We start from the raw sequence: 21,756 nt of genomic DNA, 5'->3' as shown, positions 1-21,756 counted from the left end.
GCACCTAGTGAAGTAAAATCTTTTGTGCATAGCATCATTCTATTAGTCCATCTATACTGACCTCCATAAGGTTGCAAATTGAATATAATTTTTTTCTCTATCTAGCTATGAAAAAATATTTGGGCTTCTAGCAGTGTGTGGGACTTGTTCTATTAGTCCATCTATACTGACCTCCATCAGGTTGCAAACTGAATATAATTTTTTTCTGCATCTAGCTCTGAAAAAATATTTGTCCTTCTAGCAGTGTGTGGGACTTGTTCTATTAGTCCATCAATACTGACCTCCATCACGTTGCAAATTCAAAATAATTTTTTGTCTGCATCTAGCTCTGAAAAAATATTTGGCCTTCTAGCAGTGTGTGGGACTTTCTCTATTAGTCCATCTATACTTACCTCCATCAGGTTGCAAATTAAAAATAATTTTTATCTGCATCTTCCTCTGAAAAAATATTTGGGCTTCTAGCTGTGTGTGGGACTTGTTCTATTAGTCCATCTATACTGACCTCCATCAGGTTGCAAACTGAATATAATTTTTTTCTGCATCTAGCTCTGAAAAAATATTTGGCCTTCTAGCTGTGTGTGGGACTTTCTCTATTAGTCCATCTATACTGACCTCCATCAGGTTGCAAATTAAAAATAATTTTTATCTGCATCTAGCTCTGAAAAAATATTTGGCCTTCTAGCAGTGTGTGGGACTTTCTCTATTAGTCCATCTATACTGACCTCCATCAGGTAGCAAATTAAAAATAATTTTTATCTGCATCTAGCTCTGAAAAAATATTTGGCCTTCTAGCAGTGTGTGGGACTTTCTCTATTAGTCCATCTATACTGACCTCCATCAGGTTGCAAATTAAAAATATTTTTTTGTCTGCATCTAGCTCTGAAAAAATATTTGGCCTTCTAGCAGTGTGTGGGACTTTCTCTATTAGTCCATCTATACTGACCTCCATCAGGTTGCAAACTGAATAGATTTTTTTCTGCATCTACCTCTGAAAAAATATTTGGGCTTCTAGCTGTGTGTGGGACTTGGTCTATTAGTCCATCTATACTGACCTCCATCAGGTTGCAAACTGAATATAATTTTTTTCTGCATCTACCTCTGAAAAAATATTTGGGCTTCTAGCTGTGTGTGGGACTTGTTCTATTAGTCCATCTATACTGACCTCCATCAGGTTGCAAACTGAATATATTTTTTTCTGCATCTACCTCTGAAAAAATATTTGGCCTTCTAGCAGTGTGTGGGACTTTCTCTATTAGTCCATCTATACTGACCTCCATCAGGTTGCAAATTAAAAATAATTTTTTGTCTGCATCTAGCTCTGAAAAAATATTTGGCCTTCTAGCAGTGTGTGGGACTTTCTCTATTAGTCCATCTATACTGACCTCCATTAGGTTGCAAACTGAATATATTTTTTTTCTGCATCTACCGCTGAAAAAATATTTGGGCTTCTAGCTGTGTGTGGGACTTGTTCTATTAGTCCATCTATACTGACCTCCATCAGGCTGCAAACTGAATATAATTTTTTTCTGCATCTAGCTCTGAAAAAATATTTGGCCTTCTAGCAGTGTGTGGGACTTGTTCTATTAGTCCATCTATACTGACCTCCATCAGGTTGCAAACTGAATATAATTTTTTTCTGCATCTAGCTCTGAAAAAATATTTGGCCTTCTAGCAGTGTGTGGGACTTGTTCTATTAGTCCATCTATACTGACCTCCATCAGGTTGCAAACTGAATACAATTTTTTTCTGCATCTACTTCTGAAAAAATATTTGGGCTTCTAGCTGTGTGTGGGACTTGTTCTGTTAGTCCATCTATACTAACCTCCATCAGGTTGCAAATTGAATATAATTTTTTTCTGCATCTAACCCAGCCAATAGTTTTGGCCTAATACCACAGTTTGGCCACTCAGCTCTGCTCAGTTCCCATCCATTGTTTTTTTGTGCAAACAACTCCAGAGTTGTGAATTAGTTAACCACCAAAATGAGTGGAAAAAGGCCTGCTTCTGGTGGAAAGGGGAATAGGCGTGTTTGGAAGGGGAAAAAGGTTGTGTCCGTGGGGTAGGTGTTAAAGCAACAGTAACATCTGCAGAAGAAAGACCATCTTCCAGCCAAACTAAAATGTCTACTTCTTTTAGCGGACAATGTGATAAGATCCCTTTCTTACGGCCACGCCAATCGCTACAAATTCCAGATGAGGCACAAAAACAGCAGGTGCTTCAGCGGATATCAAGTGTTCCTTTAAGTGGGCTCTCCTCCACATCAACTTCAACATCACAAATACTCCAGTCCTCAAAGGTGTCACCCCAATTGCACTTGCTTCCTCACAGCTCCCAAATCTCCAGCTGCCCGTCTGAGTATGAGGTAGAACAGATCGTTGAGTCTGCAGAGCTGTTTACTCATACTATAGCCTGGGAATCAGAGGTCGACTCCAGCGCTTCTGTGAATCCAGACGAGGAAATGATCTGCACTGATGCCCAGAATCTTTATGAGTCGGATCCAGGACCAGACGCAGAAGGTTCTGACAATAATGTAGACCCTCATTCCCAAACTGTAACTCCTGTTGGTGGAGACTATGAGGAAGACGATGATGAGACTCAAATACCTGATTGGAGTGACAACTTTAGTTTTTTGTCAGGGCAGGAACAGGTTGGCTCTGAGGACGACGGGTGTGATAACGCACAGGGTGATGATGATGAGGTTGGAGATCCCACTTACTGTCAACCCACAGTCAGCCAAGAGATGAGGTCAGCAGAGGAGGTGGAGGAGGATGCTAGTGACGACGAGGTCAGGTTGCGCCTTCCTGGACAGAGACGTACTACTGGAAGCACGTCAACAACTGCATCCTCAAACACAACTCTGCCTCTCACCACAAGTCATGGTGGCTCTTCAGGTCACATGGGTGCTAAGCCTTGCATAGCCTGGGCATTTTTTCAGATCGATAAAGATGACCCAACTCATGTTATCTGTAACATTTGTCAGCAAAAGCTAAGTAGAGGCCAAAAAATTCATAGTTTGAGTACTTCATGCATGAACCGGCACATGGACATGAAGCATAAGTTGCAGTGGGAAGCTCACTGTGCTACAATGCGGCCTAGCCGGCCTTGACAACCACCGTCTGCCATATCTTGTGCATCCACGGCCTCTTCATCCTCTGTGACTGGGGGGACAGCAGTCACACCTGTTTTGGGGCGCAGACCTGCCACCTCTTTACCCGCAACAGCCAGCGTGATTGGCAGGTCATCATTTTCTTTGGAGGTGGTAACACCAGCTGGTGTTGAGCGCTGTCCGACATCGATAGCACCACCTTTGGGTCAAGGCAACCTAACATGTCCGCCTGCATCTTCCTCACAGACCGGCAGTTTGCCGGGGACACCCTTATCAACCCCGTCTAAGCACAATAGCCAGCCCTCGGTCCCTCAGATGTGGACAAGTAAAAGACCATTTCTTCCTAGCCATGAGAAAGCTAAGAGGTTGAATTTCACCATCTGCAAGTTCTTGGCTACAGAAATGCTGCCTTTCCGCCTGGTGGACACAGAGGATTTTCGATACCTTATGTCCGTCGCAGTGCCCCAGTACCAGATGCCCAGTCGGCACTACTTCTCAAAGAAAGGTGTGCCTGCGCTCCACCAGCATGTCGCACACAACATCACCGCTTCTTTGAGAAACTCTGTGTGTGACAGGGTGCATTTCACCACAGACACTTGGACGAGTAGGCATGGACAGGGGCATTACATGTCACTGACTGGGCACTGGGTAACTATGGTGACAGCAGGACAAGGGGCTGCTGTCCAAGTCTTGCCGTCCCCATGAGTTGTACGTCAATCCTCTTTATCTCAAAGTTCCTCCACTGCTTCTGCCTCCTCAACCTCCTCTCAGTCCTCCACCTGCACCCAAAGCCTGTCTGGTCATGCTACAAGCTTTCTAACTGCGCAGACGGGATCCTGCACACCTCCTTACTATGCTGGCAGTAGGGCTCAATGTCATCAGGCGGTTTTTACTTTGAAATGTCTGGGAAATGTGAGTCACACAGCTGTGGAGTTGTGGTCAGCTCTGGAGAAAAAATTTCATGAATGGTTGTCTCCACTGGACCTGAAACCAGGGAAGGCCGTGTGCGACAATGCTGCAAACTTGGGTGCGGCCCTTCGCCGGGGGAATGTCACACACGTGCCTTGTATGGCTCACGTGTTGAACCTGGTTGTCCAGCAATTTTTAGCCCACTATCCCAGACTAGATGGCCTTCTGCAGAGGGCACGGTCGCTGTTTGCTCACTTCCGCCGTTCGCATCCCGCAGATCAGCGACTTACATCTCTACAGAAGTCGTTGGGCCTGCCACTTCACCGGCTAAAATGCGATGTGCCTACCGGGTGGAATTCAACTCTGCACATGTTGCAGCAACTGTGGCAGCACCGACAAGCCCTGGTGCAATACGTTCTGACGTATAGCCTGGGCCAACGAGATCCAGAGGTGGGGCAAATCACGCTGGAGGAGTGGTCTCAGATCAGGGACCTATGCACCCTTCTGCACAGTTTTGAAATGGCGACAAAGATGTTTAGTGCTGACGATGCCTTTATCAGCATGACTATTCCGGTGATTTACATGCTGGAGCACATGTTAAACAGAATTCGGAGTCAGTTGGTGGCACAAGAGGAGGTGGAGGAAGTAGAGGAGGAGGAGTTGTATGCGGAAGGGCTAACATCTGCAAGGACCAGACGGTCGGCAGCACCAAGGCGGCAGGCATGAGAGGGTGGGGGAGATGGTTTTACCAGGGCGCATGGTAGCAGACAAACTAGTGAGGAAGGTGCAGGAGCCCAGGAAGAAGTGGAGGACGAACTGATGGAAGACTCATCAGATGAGGGAGACCTTGATCACATTTCTGTTGTGCGAGGTTGGGGGGAGAGGACAGAGGAAGGAAGCATGATTGTTACCTCGCCACCAACACAATAGGGACTTGGTGCTCCTGGATTCGCAACACACATGAGTGCCTTCTTGCTGCACTACCTGCAACATGACCTTCGAATTGTGAGAATTAGAAATAATCCTGACTACTGGGTTGCCACACTGTTAGATCCCCGGTACAAAAGTAAATTTGCAGAAATTATTCCTGACATAGAAAGGGATGCACGTATGCAGGAGTATCAGCAGAGACTGTTGCAGAATCTTACTTGTGCTTTTCCACAAAACACCAGTGGTGCATGTAGTGAATCTCACAGTTCCAACTTGCCAACCGTGGGACCGTCGAGTGTTCTGCACTCAAACCGTAACAGAACCACAGTATCTGCTGGTAACATCAATTTTGCGGAATCATTTCACCACTTTTTTAGCCCATCCTTTGCAAGGCCACAGGAGACAAGAAGTCTGACACATAGTCAACGCCTAGAGACGATGGTACAGGAGTATCTCCAAGTAAACATTGAAGCCATGACTGTGTCACTGGACCCTTGCTCTTTTTGGGCTTCCAATCTGGATAAATGGCCGGAGCTAGCCACTTACACCTTGGAGATCTTGTCATGCCCCGCAGCCAGCGTTCTGTCTGAACGTGTGTTCAGCGCTGCTGGTGGTGTGCTGACAGATAAGCGCACGCGGCTCTCCACTGATAATGTAGACAGACTCACGTTCATAAAGATGAACAAATCATGGATCCGAAACGACTTTTCTACCCCTGTGTCATCCTGGGGAGAGTAAAAGCTTGATGATTGGTTAAAATCACCTCACCAACCATTTTAAGCTTTCAAATTACTAATCATGTTTATCTGTATCTTGGCTGGAAAATAATTTGGGCTTTGTAGCAGTGTGCAGCACTGATTCTATTAGGCCATCTATAATAAGCTCCACCAGATTTAAAATTACTAATCATGTTTATCTGTACCTTGGCTGGAAAATAATTTGGGCTTTGTAGCAGTGTGCAGCACTGATTCTATTAGGCCATCTATACTAAGCTCCACCAGGTTTAAAATTAATAATAATTTTTAGCTGCATCCAGCCCGGAAAATAATTTTGGGGCTCCGAGATGCGCAAGACACATAAGTGCCTTCTTGCTGCACTACCTGCAACATGACCCTCATATTGTCAGAATTCAAAGTAATCCTGACTACTGGGTTGCCACACTCTTAGATCCCCCAAAATTTTCGATCAACCTTTTCATTTTAATATAGACCAAAAAATGGTAATTTTTGAAATTATAAGCATTAGCAGGTTATTAGAAACTGAAATCAAACAGTTTTCAACTCAAAACTTTATTCTAGGTGATGTTACATTTTCACATAGGACCCCATGTTCGAAAGGAGCTTCTGAACTCTCTCGTCCATTGAATTTGTCAGGTTTTGGATGGTTTCTGCTTCAATTGTTTTGCATGAGGACAGAATACCCTCCCAGAGCTGTTGCTTAGATGTGAACTGCCTCACGCCATCATAGACTCTCCTTTTGATGATGCTCCATAGGTTCTGAATGGAGTAGAGGTCAGGGGAGCATGGGGGTCACACCATAAGTTTGTCCCCTTTTATGACCATATCAGCCAGAGATGCAGATGTTTTATGTGCAGCATGAGATGGTGCATTATCATGCATAAAAATGATCTTGCTGTGGAATACACAGTTCTTCTTCTTGAACCATGGCAGGAAGTGCTGTTTGAGAAACTCCACATACATTATGGAGTTCATCTTTACCCCTTCAGGGATCCTAAAGGGGCCGACAATCTCTCTCCCCATGATTCCAGCCCAAAACATTACTCCACCTCCTCCTTGTTGGCGCTGTAGCCGTGTTTGCGTGGGGTGTCCATCAACCAGCCATCCTCCACTCCATCCATCTGGACCATCGAGCGTTGCACAGCACTCATCCGTGAACAAAACAGTTTTGAAATCAGTCTTCATGTAATGTTTGGCCCACTGGAGCCATTTCTGCTTGTGTGAAGTTGATAGAGGAGGTCGACAGGATGGCGTATGCACAACTGCAAACCTCTGAAGGACCCTGCATCTTGTTGTTCGGGGGACGTTGGAGGCACCAGCAGCTTCAAAAACTTGTCTGCTGCTATGACAAGGCTTTTTTGCCGCTGCTCTTTTAACCTGATGTAATTGCCTGTAGGAAAGAGTCCTCAATTTGCCCTTATCAGCACGCCCACGTGTGTACTGTGAATCAGCTACATACTTCTTGATTGCCAAGACACTTCATCCTGATCATCGCACAATGTTGATTGTAGTCATGCCTTGACCTAAACACTCCACAATTTGTTGCTTCTCAGCAGCCGACACATCCTTTTTCTTTCACATTTTGGCAGAAAATGTAGGCTGCTTAATAATGTGGGACAGCCTTCTTAAGTAGTCTTGCCTTTCATTGGACACACCTGCCAAACTAATTAGCACAGGTGTCTGCAATTGCTTACAGTGATATAAAGAGCCCTGAAACACATCACCATCAATGAGTTTAACTGACAAACAAACAAATTCTTCCCTTATCACTCCTAAACACTTTTTGCCTAATAATTTGGAACACAGTGTACATGTGCTTTTCCACAAAACACCAGTGGCTCACGTAGTGAATCTTCCAGTTCTAACTTGCCAACCGTGGTCTGTATGGAGTTGTTCAATAAAGGGCCCAAAATTAAGATAACATAGATGGGAGAGGTCTCTATGAATAGGAATTCCTAAGTATTTGATACCCTGTGAGGGCCAGGCAAAGGGAAATTTGGACTGGATGGAATCCTGTATGGATTTGGGGAGGGAGACATCGAGGGCCTCAGACTTCGCTGCATTGATTTTAAAATTTGACCATGTAACAAAGTGATCTATTTCAGCCATAACAGCATGGATGGATATATTTGATTGAGTGATATATACTAGGACATCATCAGCAAATAGAGAGCTCTTGTACTCGGTGCCTCCCACCTCAATCCACCTAATATTGGGGTTATGGCGAATTGATGAGAGCAGGTGCTCCATCACTAGGATGTATAAGAGAGGGGACAGAGGACATCCCTGCCTTGTCCCATTGGTGATTGTGAAAGGTGATGAAAATGTTCTGATGCACCCCCTGGGCCTTGGGACACCCGGAGCCCGACCCTTTTTGGTGGATGCTGGTGGTTGTAGTCTCCGTGGCGGCGACCCGGTTCCGTGGCTCAGGGCGGTCAAACCAGTGGCGGAACTATTTATGTGGTTTTGATGTTTAAATGTCCGACTATGCCACCAGTGGATTGCGGTCAGAGTGAACCGCCGCTGCAGGGCAGACCGCTGAGGCTGGTGTTGTGGGTGCAGCAGAGCCTCAGGACAGTGTATGCGGAGGATGGGGGTGATGGTGCAGGGCAGCAGCAGAAATGACACGGAGTCAGTGATGCAGTCCAGAGCCTTTACTCACAGTTCTTATTATCCAGACCACGTCTGCAGGTAACGGCTGCCCACGTCGTACTGTGCTCACCAGGTGAGGGGCTCAGACAACTCCTAGATAATTTTGGAGCGCTTCACAGGACCCCCTTTGTGTGTCCTTTGTCTGGCCTTTCTTACCAACCCTTCTGTCCGGCTGCGTCGGGCCTCCTCTTGGTAAACTTGGCGCCAGTTTCCCCGACCCTATGTGGCTGAGGGTCATTTCCTGAATCCACTAGCGTCGGGGACCGGCCTCCCCCTTTGGCCTGACCCCTCCACGCAGGTGGATTCGGGCGTGCGGTGGCGACTCGCCCGTCCGCACCCCTGGGATCCCTTCGTTCCTCGTTCCTGGAGCCTTCTCCGCTCCTCTTCCTTCCTTCTCCCTCTTCCAGGCCTGGGCCTCTGTTACTAGGCCCGCCTCCGAAGCAGAGCTCATGCAGAGCCCCTGCTCCCTGTCACTTCTGCTCAGACTTCTCTGCACTGAACTAAGATGGTGCCCACCTTTTATACTCCCATCTCAATGCACCCAGGAACTGCTTCCTCCCTGCTCCTGCACTACAGGGTTCCCCTTCCTCAGTGTTCCCTCCCCCCACTCCAGCCAGGGACAGGGACTGTCGTGCCCATCTCATGGGCATATTGGTCGCCCTGCCCCACGGCAATGTGGTGTAATGCATGCAGGTGTCGGGTCCTGATCCACACTCCATCCTTACCTTAGAGTGAGATATCACACCTCTGGGTGAGGTGCAATACCTCTGTAGCAACCGAGCCCTCAGGGTGCTACAATTCCATTTATCTCCAGCCTAGGTGACGTATTGCGATACAGGGCCGTGATTTTGGCTATAAAAGGGTCCCCTAGACCGCTTCCCCAAGCTTTTTAAGAGAATCATATATGGCGTGCCAGGAGACTCTATGGAATGCTTTCTCAGAATCCAATGAGAGTATCTAATTACAAATTTTTAACTGCATCTAGCCCAGGAAATACTTTGTGCCTAGTACCAGTGTCTGCTAGTCAGCGGATTATCCCGGCTGTTAAGCAAGCTACACCACCTGTAGTTTGGACACTCAATTTTTTCAAAGGAAATGCTTCGGGACCACGGGATACTCAGTGAAGAGCATCAGGAGGCACCCCAAGGCATAGGCGCTGGGACTGGCAGTAGGATGCCTTGCGGTGGACAGCAGAGCTCGATCCTTATAAAAGCTTTTTAACTACAGCAGCTTTAGTGGATGCTACTGGAGCTGGTATTACGCGGCTGCTGGCATGAGACTTGCCCTCCAATAGATCCTTGTAAATGGATTTAAAGTGTATTCATTCAAATTAGAGACACAATTTAAATTAAAAAGCTTAGAGCTGCCTCCACCACAGGGGGCTCGCTCGACCCACCAGCGGACAGGCACCAGTATTGGGAGAGGGGGGCTGGCCGTCAGGGTTCACCGCGGCTCTGGCACAAACCCGGCGACACGGAGGTGGCACGGGCAGGAGCGGACTGGCCGTGTCGGCTTCTCACTTTTTGGATTTTAGAAGGGCATGACATGCCTATATCTGTGTCTCCCCCTCCTTTTACTCCTCCACCTCTTTTCTTTTCGCATGACTATATGTACTTGTCACTTTTCCATGTGTTAGTTGTGTCTTTTGAGCAGTTTGTCAGCTTTTGGACACCTTTGAAGGTGTTTTCTATGTGTTTCTATGTGTTTTTGTTTGCCTGCCATTGGTTTTAATGGTGTTCGATGGTGTTCGACGAACAGTTCGACGAACAGTTCGGCGAACACACGGGTGTTCGACGAACCGAACCGAACTTGAACACTACGGGGGTGGCTCAACACTATTAACAAGACGGTTTTAATGCCCCTCGGAAGAGACGTGGAGGTCCCAGTAGCTTAAAAAGACGGTTTTAATGCCCCTCGGAAAAGTAGTGTAGGTCGCAGTAGCTTAACAAGACAGTTTTAATGCCCCTCGGAAAAGTGGTGGAGGTCGCAGTAGCTTAACAAGACGATTTTAATGCCCCTTGGAAAAGTGGTGGAGGTCGCAGTAGATTAACAGGACGGTTTGAATACCCCTTGGAAGAGACGTGGAGGTCCCAGTAGCTTAACAAGACAGTTTTAATGCCCCTTGGAAAAGTGGTGGAGGTCACAGTAGCTTAACAAGACGGTTTTAATGCCCCTCGGAAAAGTGGTGGAGGTCGCAGCAGCTTAACAAGATGGTTTTAATGCCCCTTGGAAAAGTGGTGGAGGTCGCAGTAGCTTAACAAGACGGTTTTAATGCCCCTTGGAAAAGTGGTGGAGGTCACAGTAGCTTAACAAGATGGTTTTAATGCCCCTTACAAGAGCCATACAGTGCAGCATCTTAAAAATATTATTCCCATTATTGGGGACTGGGTCTCCCACAGTCTTTGCTTATGCCTTCCATGCAAAATCTGACAAAAATAAGGACAGAGGAACTTTCAATAATGGCAACATTTACCACGGTCACCCTGGTGGTATAGTGGTGGTGGAGGCTGAGGATAAGGAGAAGAAGAGAAAACATCCAAAATGAGGAAGCGTATACCCATGTGTGGGTGTGAAGCGGTGCATTTGAATACACCTCCCGAAATAACACAGTGGATTTGACTTTATGTTACTCTGCTGTCATTTGGTGGTGATGAGAAGGCTGGCCCAATCCAGCCCTTGTTCATTTTGATAAGGGTCAGCTTGTCAGCATTGTCAGTTGACAGAAAGTGCGCTTATCAGTTATAATTCCCCCAGCGGCACAAAAATATGATTCAATAATACGCTAGCGGCAGGGCAGGCCAGGACCTCCAAGGCGTACAGAGCGAGTTCATTCCAAGTGTCCAGCTTGGATTCCCAATAATTAAAAGGCACAGAGGAATCACGGAGGATGCTGGTACGGTCGACAAGGTACTCTCACACCATCTTTAGAAACTTTCCACTCCTTGTGAGTGTACCCCGTGCCTCAGGGTCTGTCCGAAGGGAGGGTCTGAGAAAACTGTCTCAGAACGTTGACAGTCTTCTCCTGCCTCTGCTGGATTGGAGTTGCGTCTCTCTTGCATGTACGCTTTGGTTGGGCAAGGAACTGTGACCTCTGCCGCTAGCGTGTTCAGATGGGAATTTTTTTAACAGTTCTGCAGCAAGGGCCTTCTGGTACTGCCCCATTTTTGTAGATCTCCCCACCTCAGGAACAAGAGAGTGAACGTTCTCCTTGTAGCGGGGGTCTAAAAGTGTCACCAACCAGTAATGACTGTCACCCAACATTTTTACAACGCGAGGGTCACAGTTAAGGCAGCGTAACATAAAATCAGCCATGCGTGCCAGACTGATAACGGGCAAGACTTCCGTGTCCTCACAAAGATGATGACTGACCATGCTCTCCTCCTACTCCTCTTCCTCCCCCCTGTCCTCAGGCCAACCACACTGAACCGACGGTATTACAGTTGTACAGGTACAACCGTTTACAGCGCATGATACAAGATCCTGTTCTTCCTCCTCCTCCTCTCCCTCATTGTCCCCCAATGCACGTTGGGATGAGATGAGGCTGGGCTGTGTGTAATCGACCACTACGGCTTCTTGATCCATCTCATCATACTCTGGCTGCAATGGCTCCTCTTTAATTCTCTGCAGAGAGCGTTGCAACAGAAAGACAAGTGGAATGCTGACGTTAATGATGGCGCCATCGCCACTCACCATCTTGGTGGACTCCTCAAAGTTTGTCAAGATGGTACATATGTCAGACATCCAGGTCCACTCCTGAGGTCTTATGTGTGGAGTCTGACCTGAATATTGACGGCCTTGTTGCAGCTGGTACTCCACAACTGCTATCTTCTGCTCACAAATCCTTTGCAACACGTGGAGGGTAGAGTTCCAACGTGTGGGGACATCACACACCAGTCGGTGTGACGGAAGCTGCAAACGCTGCTGCAACACAGCAAGGGCGGTGGAAGCTGTAGCCGACTTGCGAAATTGAGCTGACAGGCGGCATACTTTAACGAGCAGATCTGGCAACTCGGGGTACGATTTAAGAAAATGCTGAACCACGAGGTTAAGCACATGAGCCAGGCACGGTATTTGTGTGATCTCTCCTCGCCTCAGAGCCGCCACCAGGTTACGGCCATTGTCACACACGACCATGCCTGGATGTAGGTTCAGCGGTGTCAGCCACTGATCTGCCTGCTCTTTCACAGCTGTCCACAACTCACAAGCAGTGTGAGGTTTCTCACCTAAGCTTATGAGCACAGCCTGTTGCCACTTGTCGGAGGCAGTACTGCAGTGCTTCCAACTTGTAACTGATGTGGTGGTATCTGAGATGGAGGCTGAACATGAGGAGGAGGAAGAGGATGATGCGCAGGAGCTGTACACTGTGGGGGCAACTCTGACTGACATAGGGCCCGTAATCCTCGGTGTGGGGAGGATGTGTTCTGTCCCAAGGTCCGACTGGGTCCCGGCTTCCACTATGTTTTCCCAGTGTGCCATCAGGGAGATGTACCGTCCCTGGCCACAAGCACTTGTTCACGTGTTCGTTGTCAGGTGGACTCTCCCAGTAACTGTGTTGTTGAGGGCACGGCAGATGTTTTGGGACACGTGCTTGTGTAGTGCGGGGACGGCACACCGGGCAAAATAGTGTCGGCTGGCGACCGAGTACCGAGGGGCGGCCACTGCCAAAAGTTGCGGAAGGATTCTGTCTCCACCAGCCTAAAAGGCAGCATTTCCAATGCAAGCAGTCGTGAAATGTGCGAATTTAGGACTGTGGCCTGTGGGGCATTAACTGCGAATTTCCGCTTTCGTTGAAAGGTCTGGGATATGGACAATTGAACGCTGTGGTGGGACGTGGACGTGGACGTTGATGCTGTTTCTTGAGAAACTGCCATAACAAGTGAAGACTGAGAGGAGGGGGCATCTTTGCATGCAGTATGGACAGGGGATAGCCTTTCACACACAACAGTAGGTTTTATTGCACGCACAACAGCGGAAGAAGCAGTGGTGACACCTGCTGACACTGGTCGTGGACCCTGGGGTTCGCCCCACAAAGTTGGGTGCTTTGCTGCCATGTGCCTGATCATGCTGGTGGTGGTCAGGCTGGTAGTTTTGTCACCCCTGCTGATGCTGGCATGGCAGGGGGTACAAATGGGATTTTTGGGGTTATCAGCAGAGTCTTTAAAAAAATTCCAGACTCTGGAAGACCTACAGGTTGTACTGGCAACGTCCCTCTTGTTGGTGTTACGGGGAACTGTTGCCTGCCTTCTGTGTGCGGCCACCACACTGCTTCTTCCTGCCTGTTGGGGTACTCTGCCTCCCTCACCCTGTGTGCTGCTGGCCTCGCTCTGCATGTCCTCCTGCCACGTTGGGTCAGTTACTAGATCATCCACCACCTCCTCCTCTTCCACTTGTGCATCACAATCCTCCTCCTCACTTCCTGGCAATTATGTCTCATCATCGTCCACCTCTTATGACAAATTGCCAGCGTCGACTTCCTGTGGCCGTGGCTGTTCAAATATTTTGGCATCGCTACATGGGATCTCCTCTTCCACCACTTCAAGCGGAGCCGGCGAGGGGCACAAATCTGGAAATGGACCAGTGAACAGCTCTTCAGAGTGTCCAAGTTTGGGATCAGTTGCTGTCTGACGACACTCGGCATGGTGGGAGGAAGGAGCATCAGGGTGAGGAGGAGTATGCGGTCGAGACTCATGGCTACTAAGAGTTGACCGTGTGGAAGACAGACCGGAGGAGGTGTTGCCCAGGTATCTGGAAGTATTATCTGCTATCCAATTAATAACCTGTTCACACTGATCAGTTGTCAATACTGGTGTTGTTCTGTGCTTCCCTAGTAATTTGGTCAAGAAGTGGGAGCGAGAAGATGTGGCTGTTGGTTGTGGCACATTTTCACCTTGGCCACGGCCCCGTCCTCTGCACGCACCATCACCAGAACGTCCAGTTTCACGTCCCTTACCACGCAACTTGCCAATTGTAAAGGAAGTAAAATAGCTTACACTCGCACTATCAATGGAAAAAGGGTAATAAAAAGTAGATTAGAACCGTGGAAGAGGAAAACCACAGTTCTATTTCTCTGGCCTACACCCGACTCTTTTAAACAATCTGAAAAATCAGGGAGACACTATTAGTTTTTTTTTACGGCAAAAAATGCCAAAAGCAGGATAATAGAGATTTTTTAATGTGGAACATCAAAACCACAGTTATAATTTACTGGTGTATACCAGACTTTTTTAAATTTATATATTTGCGGCTGAACAGTGAGCGACACACTCAAACTGTTTTTTTTTAGATACCAATGGACCAAAAGAGGATAATACAGAGGTTTGAACCGTGGAACTGCAAAACCACACTTCTGTTTCAGTGGCCTACACTAGACTATTTTCAACAGATATATTTGTGTCTGAAAAATCAGGGAGACACTATTATTTTTTTTTTTTATGGCAAAAAATTCCAAAAGCAGGATAATAAAGATTTTTTTACCGTGGAACAGCAAAGCCACAGTCATAATTTACTGGTGTATACTAGACTTTTTTAAATATATATATTTGCGGCTGAACTGTGAGCGACACACTCAAACTCTTTTTCTTTTAGATACAAATGGCCCAAAAGTGGATAATACAGAGGTTTGAACCGTGGAACTGCAAAACCACACTTCTGTTTCTCTGGCCTACACCAGACTATTTTCAACAGATATATTTGTGTCTGAAAAATCAGGGAGACACTATTAGCTTTTTTTTACGGCAAAAAATGCCAAAAGCAGGATAATAGAGATTTTTTACCGTGGAACAGCAAAACCACAGCTAAAATTTACTGGTCTATACCAGACTTTTTAAATATATATATTTGCAGCTGAACAGTGAGCGACACACTCAAACTGTTTTTTTTTAGATACAAATCGCCCAAAAGTGGATAATACAGAGGTTTGAACCGTGGAAGTGCAAAACCACACTTCTGTTTATCTGGCCTACACCAGACTATTTTCAACAGATATATTTGTGTCTGAAAAATCAGGGAGACACTATTAGTTGTTTTTTTTATGGCAAAAATGCCAAAAGCAGGATAATAGAGATTTTTTACCGTGGAACAGCAAAACCACAGTTATAATTTACTGGTGTATACCAGACTTTTTAAAATATATATATTTGTGGCTGAACAGTGAGCGACACACTCAAACTGTTTTTTTTTAGATACAAATGAAAAATCAGAGACACACTTTTTTTTTTTTTTTGGGGGGGGACACCAAACGGTTAATAAGACGGTATTTGTACAGTGTGAAGGAGGAAAAAAAAGAGGATTTAGATGAAAAAAAGAGGATTTTTCCTTGCCCCCAAGACCTGGAGCTAAGTCCAGCAATTTCAGCAACAGAAGCACACAGTACTGTAATGCAGTGTTTGCTGGTATAACCACTGCGTCTCCTATACAGCCTGCCTGCCTGCCTGATATCTGGGATGGATATTAGTCCTGAGAAGTACTGTTTGTTTGATCTGGCAGCCTTTACAGACCCTACACTAACTATTTTGCAGTATATATCTCTCCCTAAATCAGCAGCGCTGTCCCTACACTGTCTGATCCAAGCCGTCAGTGTCCAAGATGGCGGCGCCCGGTTTTAAATACTCGAGGTGACGCTGTGTGGCCAGCCAATCAATGTAATGCCCACAGCCAACATGGTTGCGGCATTACAGTGACTGTCTGGCAATCCCTGCATGTTCATTGGCTCTGTAAAGAGCGCCAAACATGCAGGGCGGAGACCCGAGCTCCCGCCCGAGTAACCCGGAAATGCTCGGTGCTTGCCGAACATCCCGAGTAGCGTGATGCTCGGGCAAGTACCGAGCAGTGTCGAGCATGTTCGCTCAACACTAGTCGTGAATAAAAAGCCTTTTCATCATCATCATCATCATCATCATCTCTGAATAATTAATTTACTCCAGCAGCGAAGCACACTTACGTGTTCATCCAACTGAATCCAATATCTCCTGGAAGGACCAGCACAGGGCAGCAGCAGCTGTTTTACTTCATGACTACATAGGAGATGTGCCTGGCCCAACTCCACCAGGTGAGCGTAACCAGCACTCTCCTACTCTCCCTCCATAGGGTATCACTCTATTGTGCGCTCTGTTTGCCACATTTAGATTTACATAAGGTCTTTATTATTAACACAGCAAAAAAGGGCAGAAGTATTTACCTGTCCAGGTCTCAGAACTAATGCACTATCATGATGCAGCAAACCCATGTGATAAAGATGGCGACAACACAGATGCAAAATACTGATGAGATAACCACTCACAACTTATCAGTTCATGGAGGGGATGATTGCTTAGTATTAAAATTGCATCCAAAAAAGGCTTCTACAGGGAGCTGCTCACACACAGGTAGGGCACAGAGTCTGGCTTAAAGCCTATTTGTGACGTCCATACTATTAGATTAGGCGGGCTGCCCAGCACCATCTAAGTGCACCCCATAAGGACAGACACCCAAGTTTACAAGGCCAATGGTAATGGGCCTGGCTGCACCCCGAATATAAATAACGTGCAAAAAATATATATAATATATATGAGGAATTGGTCGATATTTAGGCTAAGATATGGAAACTCGCAACCTGCGTCAAAGGTTCTCGCACTTGCGAGTCCTAACACTAAATTCCACTTATTGTGGATTTGCTTTTAATTTAGTGTCTAACAAACGTGCTATATTATGCCAAGTGACAGTTGAAGATAATGTCAGAGCATTCTTACCCGGGTGCAGGCTGGACTACACTGAAAAACTGTGTGGGGCAAAGCCCCCACAGGACCCTCGACTCACGTAGATAAATTGTTGCAATTGTTGTTGTTTCTACAAAAACACCTCCCCTTGAAGAAGCAACAATTTATCTACACGAAACGCATGTTGGGGGTCTTGTGGGGGCTTCTCCTTACCCATTTTTTTCAGTCTAGTCCAGCCTGCACCCGGGTAAGAATGCTCTGACATTTTCTTCAATGTCCACTTGGCATAATATAGCACATTTATTAGGATTATGTTTTGAATACTACTTACTTGGTGGCTAGTTTGCTTGCAGACTTCACTTCCTAGTACCGATATTGAAAATGTCTGGTTGCTGTGATGGTGGTGAGTCAAATGTGTGGGATTATGTTTGTAAGTTCTTTTCTATGTTTCCGCCAGATTAATTTTTGGTACTCTGCAAGCTCTGTAAAAGGAAAATAAGTCATGGATGTCCCAGCTTGTATAGACTGGGAACTACAGCTCATCATCAGCACAGGAAGTTACATCACCTGCTCATTTTTGAAAGTCAAGACTGCCAGTCTGTAGTTGTCCCCACCCCTTTATCACCACACTCTTTTCTGTCAGCCAAACACCCTTAAAGGGGTATTCCCATCTCCAAGATCCTATCCCAATATGTAGTAGGTGTAATAACAATAATATTAGCAAATATCTCCAATTAGAAATGTAGTATATTTTTTCTGATTCGCTATCTCTCTTTCCTCATGTGCAGGCATCGCAGGACCTTAGGTATCCATGGTTATGACCACTAGCAACTAATTGTGACTTTATCGGTGGATGTAAGCATCGATATCTAAGGTACTGCGATGACTGCACTTGAGGAAAGAGAGATAACAATCAGAAAAAATATACTACATTTCTAATTGGAGGTTTTTGCTAATATTATTATTACACCAACTACATATTGGGATAGAATTTTGGAGATGGGAACACCCCTTTAACTAGTACCTGTTTGCTGTTATCATTAGTGTTGAGCCACCCCCGTAGTGTTCGAGTTCGGTTCGGTTCGTCGAACACCCGTGTGTTCGCCGAAATGTTCGTCGAACTGTTCGTCGAACACCTTCGAACACCGTTAAAACCAATGGCAGGCAAACAAAAACACATAGAAACACATAGAAAACACCTTCAAAGGTGTCCAAAAGCTGACAAACTGCTCAGAAGACATAACTAACACATGGAAAAGTGACAAGTACATATAGTCATGCGAAAATAAAAGAGGTGGAGGAGTAAAAGGAGGGGGAGACACAGATATAGGCATGTCATGCCCTTCTAAAATCCAAAAAGTGAGAAGCCGACACGGCCAGTCCGCTCCTGCCCGTGCCACCTTCGTGTCACCGGGTTTGTGCCAGAGCCGCGGTGAACCCTGATGGCCAGCCCCCCTCTCCCAATACTGGTGCCTGTCCGCTGGTGGGTCGAGCGAGCCCCCCTGTGGTGGAGGCAGCTCTAAGCTTTTTAATTTAAATTGTCTATCTAATTTGAATGAATACACTTTAAATCCATTTACAAGGATCTATTGGAGGGCAAGTCTCATGCCAGCAGCCGCGTAATTCCAGCTCCAGTAGCGTCCACTAAAGCTGCTGCAGTTAAAAAGCTTTTATAAGGATCGAGCTCGGCTGTCCACCGCAAGGCATCCTACTGCCAGTCCCAGCCCCTATGCCTTGGGGTGCCTCCTGATGCTCTTCACTGAGTATCCCATGGTCCCGAAGCATTTCCTTTGAAAAAATTAAGTGTCAAACTACAGGTGGTGTAGCTTGCTTAACAGCCGGGATAATCCGCTGACTAGCAGACACTGCTACTAGGCACAAAGTATTTCCTGGGCTAGATGCAGTTAAAAATTTGTAATTAGATACTCTTGTTGGATGCTGAGAAAGCATTCCATAGAGTCTCCTGGCACGCCATATATGATTCTCTTAAAAAGCTTGGGGTAGGGGTCTAGGGGACCCTTTTATAGCCAAAATCACGGCCCTGTATCACAATACGTCACCTAGGCTGAAGATAAATGGAACTGTAGCACCCTGAGGGCTCGGTTGCTACAGAGGTATTGCACCTCACCCAGAGGTGTGATATCTCACTCTCAGGTAAGGATGGAGTGTGGATCAGGACCCGACACCTGCATGCATTACACCACATTGCCGTGGGGCAGGGCGACCAATATGCCTCTGAGATGGGCACGACAGTCCCTGTCCCTGGCTGGAGTGGGGGGAGGGAACACTGAGGAAGGGGAACCCTGTAGTGCAGGAGCAGGGAGGAAGCAGTTCCTGGGTGCATTGAGAAGGGAGTATAAAAGGTGGGCACCATCTTAGTTCAGTGCAGAGAAGTCTGAGCAGAAGTGGCAGGGAGCAGGGGCTCTGCATGAGCTCTGCTCCGGAGGCGGGCCTAGTAACAGAGGCCCAGGCCTGGAAGAGGGAGAAGGAAGGAAGAGGAGCGGAGAAGGCTCCAGGAACGAGGAATGAAGGGATCCCAGGGGTGCGGACGGGCGAGTCGCCACCGCACGCCCGAATCCACCTGCGTGGAGGGGTCAGGCCAAAGGGGGAGACCGGTCCCCGAAACTAGTGGAGGCAAGAAACGACCCTCAGCTAGAAACCGGAGGCTGTGACATTTTATGTGGCGCAGCCCCTCGCTACACCCGCTAGTAAGGCACCACATAGGGTCAGGGAAACTGGCGCCAAGTTTACCAAGAGGAGGCCCGAGGCAGCCGGACAGAAGGGTTGGTAAGAAAGGCCAGACAAAGGACACACAAAGGGGGTCCTGTGAAGCGCTCCAAAGTTATCTGGGAGTTGTCTGAGCCCCTCACCTGGTGAGCACAGTACGACGTGGGCAGCCGTTACCTGCAGACGTGGTCTGGATAATAAGAACTGTGAGTAAAGGCCCTGGACTGCATCACTGACTCCATGTCGTTACTGCTGCTGCCCTGCACCATCACCCCCATCCTCCGCATACACTGCCCTGAGGCTATACTCCTCCCGTGGGGAGTTATGCTACGCTCTGCTGCACCCACAACACCAGCCTCAGCGGTCTGCCCTGCAGCGGCGGTTCACTCTGACCGCAATCCACGGGTGGCGTAGTCGGACATTTAAACATCAAAACCACATAAATAGTTCCGCCACTGGTTTGACCACCCTGAGCCACGGAACCGGGTCGCCGCCACGAAGACTACAACCACCAGCATCCACCAAAAAGGGTCCGGCTCCGGGTGTCCCAAGGCCCAGGGGGTGCATCAGAACATTTTCATCACCTTTCACAATCACCAATGGGACAAGGCAGGGATGTCCTCTGTCCCCTCTCTTATACATCCTAGTGACGGAGCACCTGCTCTCATCAATTCGCCATAACCCCAATATTAGGTGGATTGAGGTGGGAGGCACCGAGTACAAGAGCTCTCTATTTGCTGATGATGTCCTAGTATATATCACTCAATCACATATATCCATCCATGCTGTTATGGCTGAAATAGATCACTTTGTTACATGGTCAAATTTTAAAATCAATGCAGCGAAGTCTGAGGCCCTTGATGTCTCCCTCCCCAAATCCATATAGGATTTCATCCAGTCCAACTTTCCCTTTGCCTGGCCCTCACAGGGTATCAAATACTTAGGAATTCCTATTCATAGAGACCTCTCCCATCTATGTTATCTTAATTTTGGGCCCTTTATTGAACAACTCCATACAGACCACGGTTGGCAAGTTAGAACTGTAAGATTCACTACGTGAACCACTGGTGTTTTGTGGAAAAGCACATGTACACTGCGTTCCAAATTATTATGCAAAAAGTGTTTAGGAGTGATAAGGGAAGAATTTGTTTGTTTGTCAGTTAAACTCATTGATGGTGATGTGTGTCAGGGCTCTTTATATCACTGTAAACAATTGCAGACACCTGTGCTAATTAGTTTGGCAGGTGTGTCCAATGAAAGGCAAGACTACTTGAGAAGGTTGTCTCACATTATTAAGCAGCCTACATTTTCAGCCAAAATGGGAAAGAAAAAGGATGTGTCGGCTGCTGAGAAGCAACAAATTGTGGAGTGTTTAGGTCAAGGCATGACTACAATCAACATTGTGCGATGATCAGGATGAAGTGTCTTGGCAATCAAGAAGTATGTAGCTGATTCACAGTACACACATGTGCGTGCTGATAAGGGCAAATTGAGGACTCTTTCCTACAGGCAATTACGTCAGGTTGAAAGAGCAGCGGCAAAAAAGCCTTGTCATAGCAGCAGACAAGTTTTTGAAGCTGCTTGTGCCTCCAACGTCCCCCGAACAACAAGATGCAGGGTCCTTCAGAGGTTTGCAACTGTGCATACGCCATCCTGTCGACCTCCTCTATCCACTTCACACAAGCAGAAACGGCTCCAGTGGGCCAAACATTACATGAAGACTGATTTCAAAACTGTTTTGTTCACGGATGAGTGCCGTGCAGCGCTCGATGGTCCAGATGGATGGAGTGGAGGATGGCTGGTTGATGGACACCCCACGCAAACACGGCTACAGCGCCAACAAGGAGGAGGTGGAGTAATGTTTTGGGCTGGAATCATGGGGAGAGAGATTGTCGGCCCCTTTAGGATTCCTGAAGGCGCTAAAGATGAACTCCATAATGTATGTGGATTTTCTCAAACAGCACTTCCTGCCATGGTTCAAGAAGAAGAACCGTGTATTTCAC

Source organism: Phyllobates terribilis, unplaced genomic scaffold (genome assembly GCF_046119375.1).
Source record: "Phyllobates terribilis strain yellow unplaced genomic scaffold, ASM4611937v1 Scaffold_2__4_contigs__length_985480577, whole genome shotgun sequence".
NCBI classification, from domain to species: domain Eukaryota; kingdom Metazoa; phylum Chordata; class Amphibia; order Anura; family Dendrobatidae; genus Phyllobates; species Phyllobates terribilis.
This window is presented reverse-complemented; position numbering follows the sequence as displayed.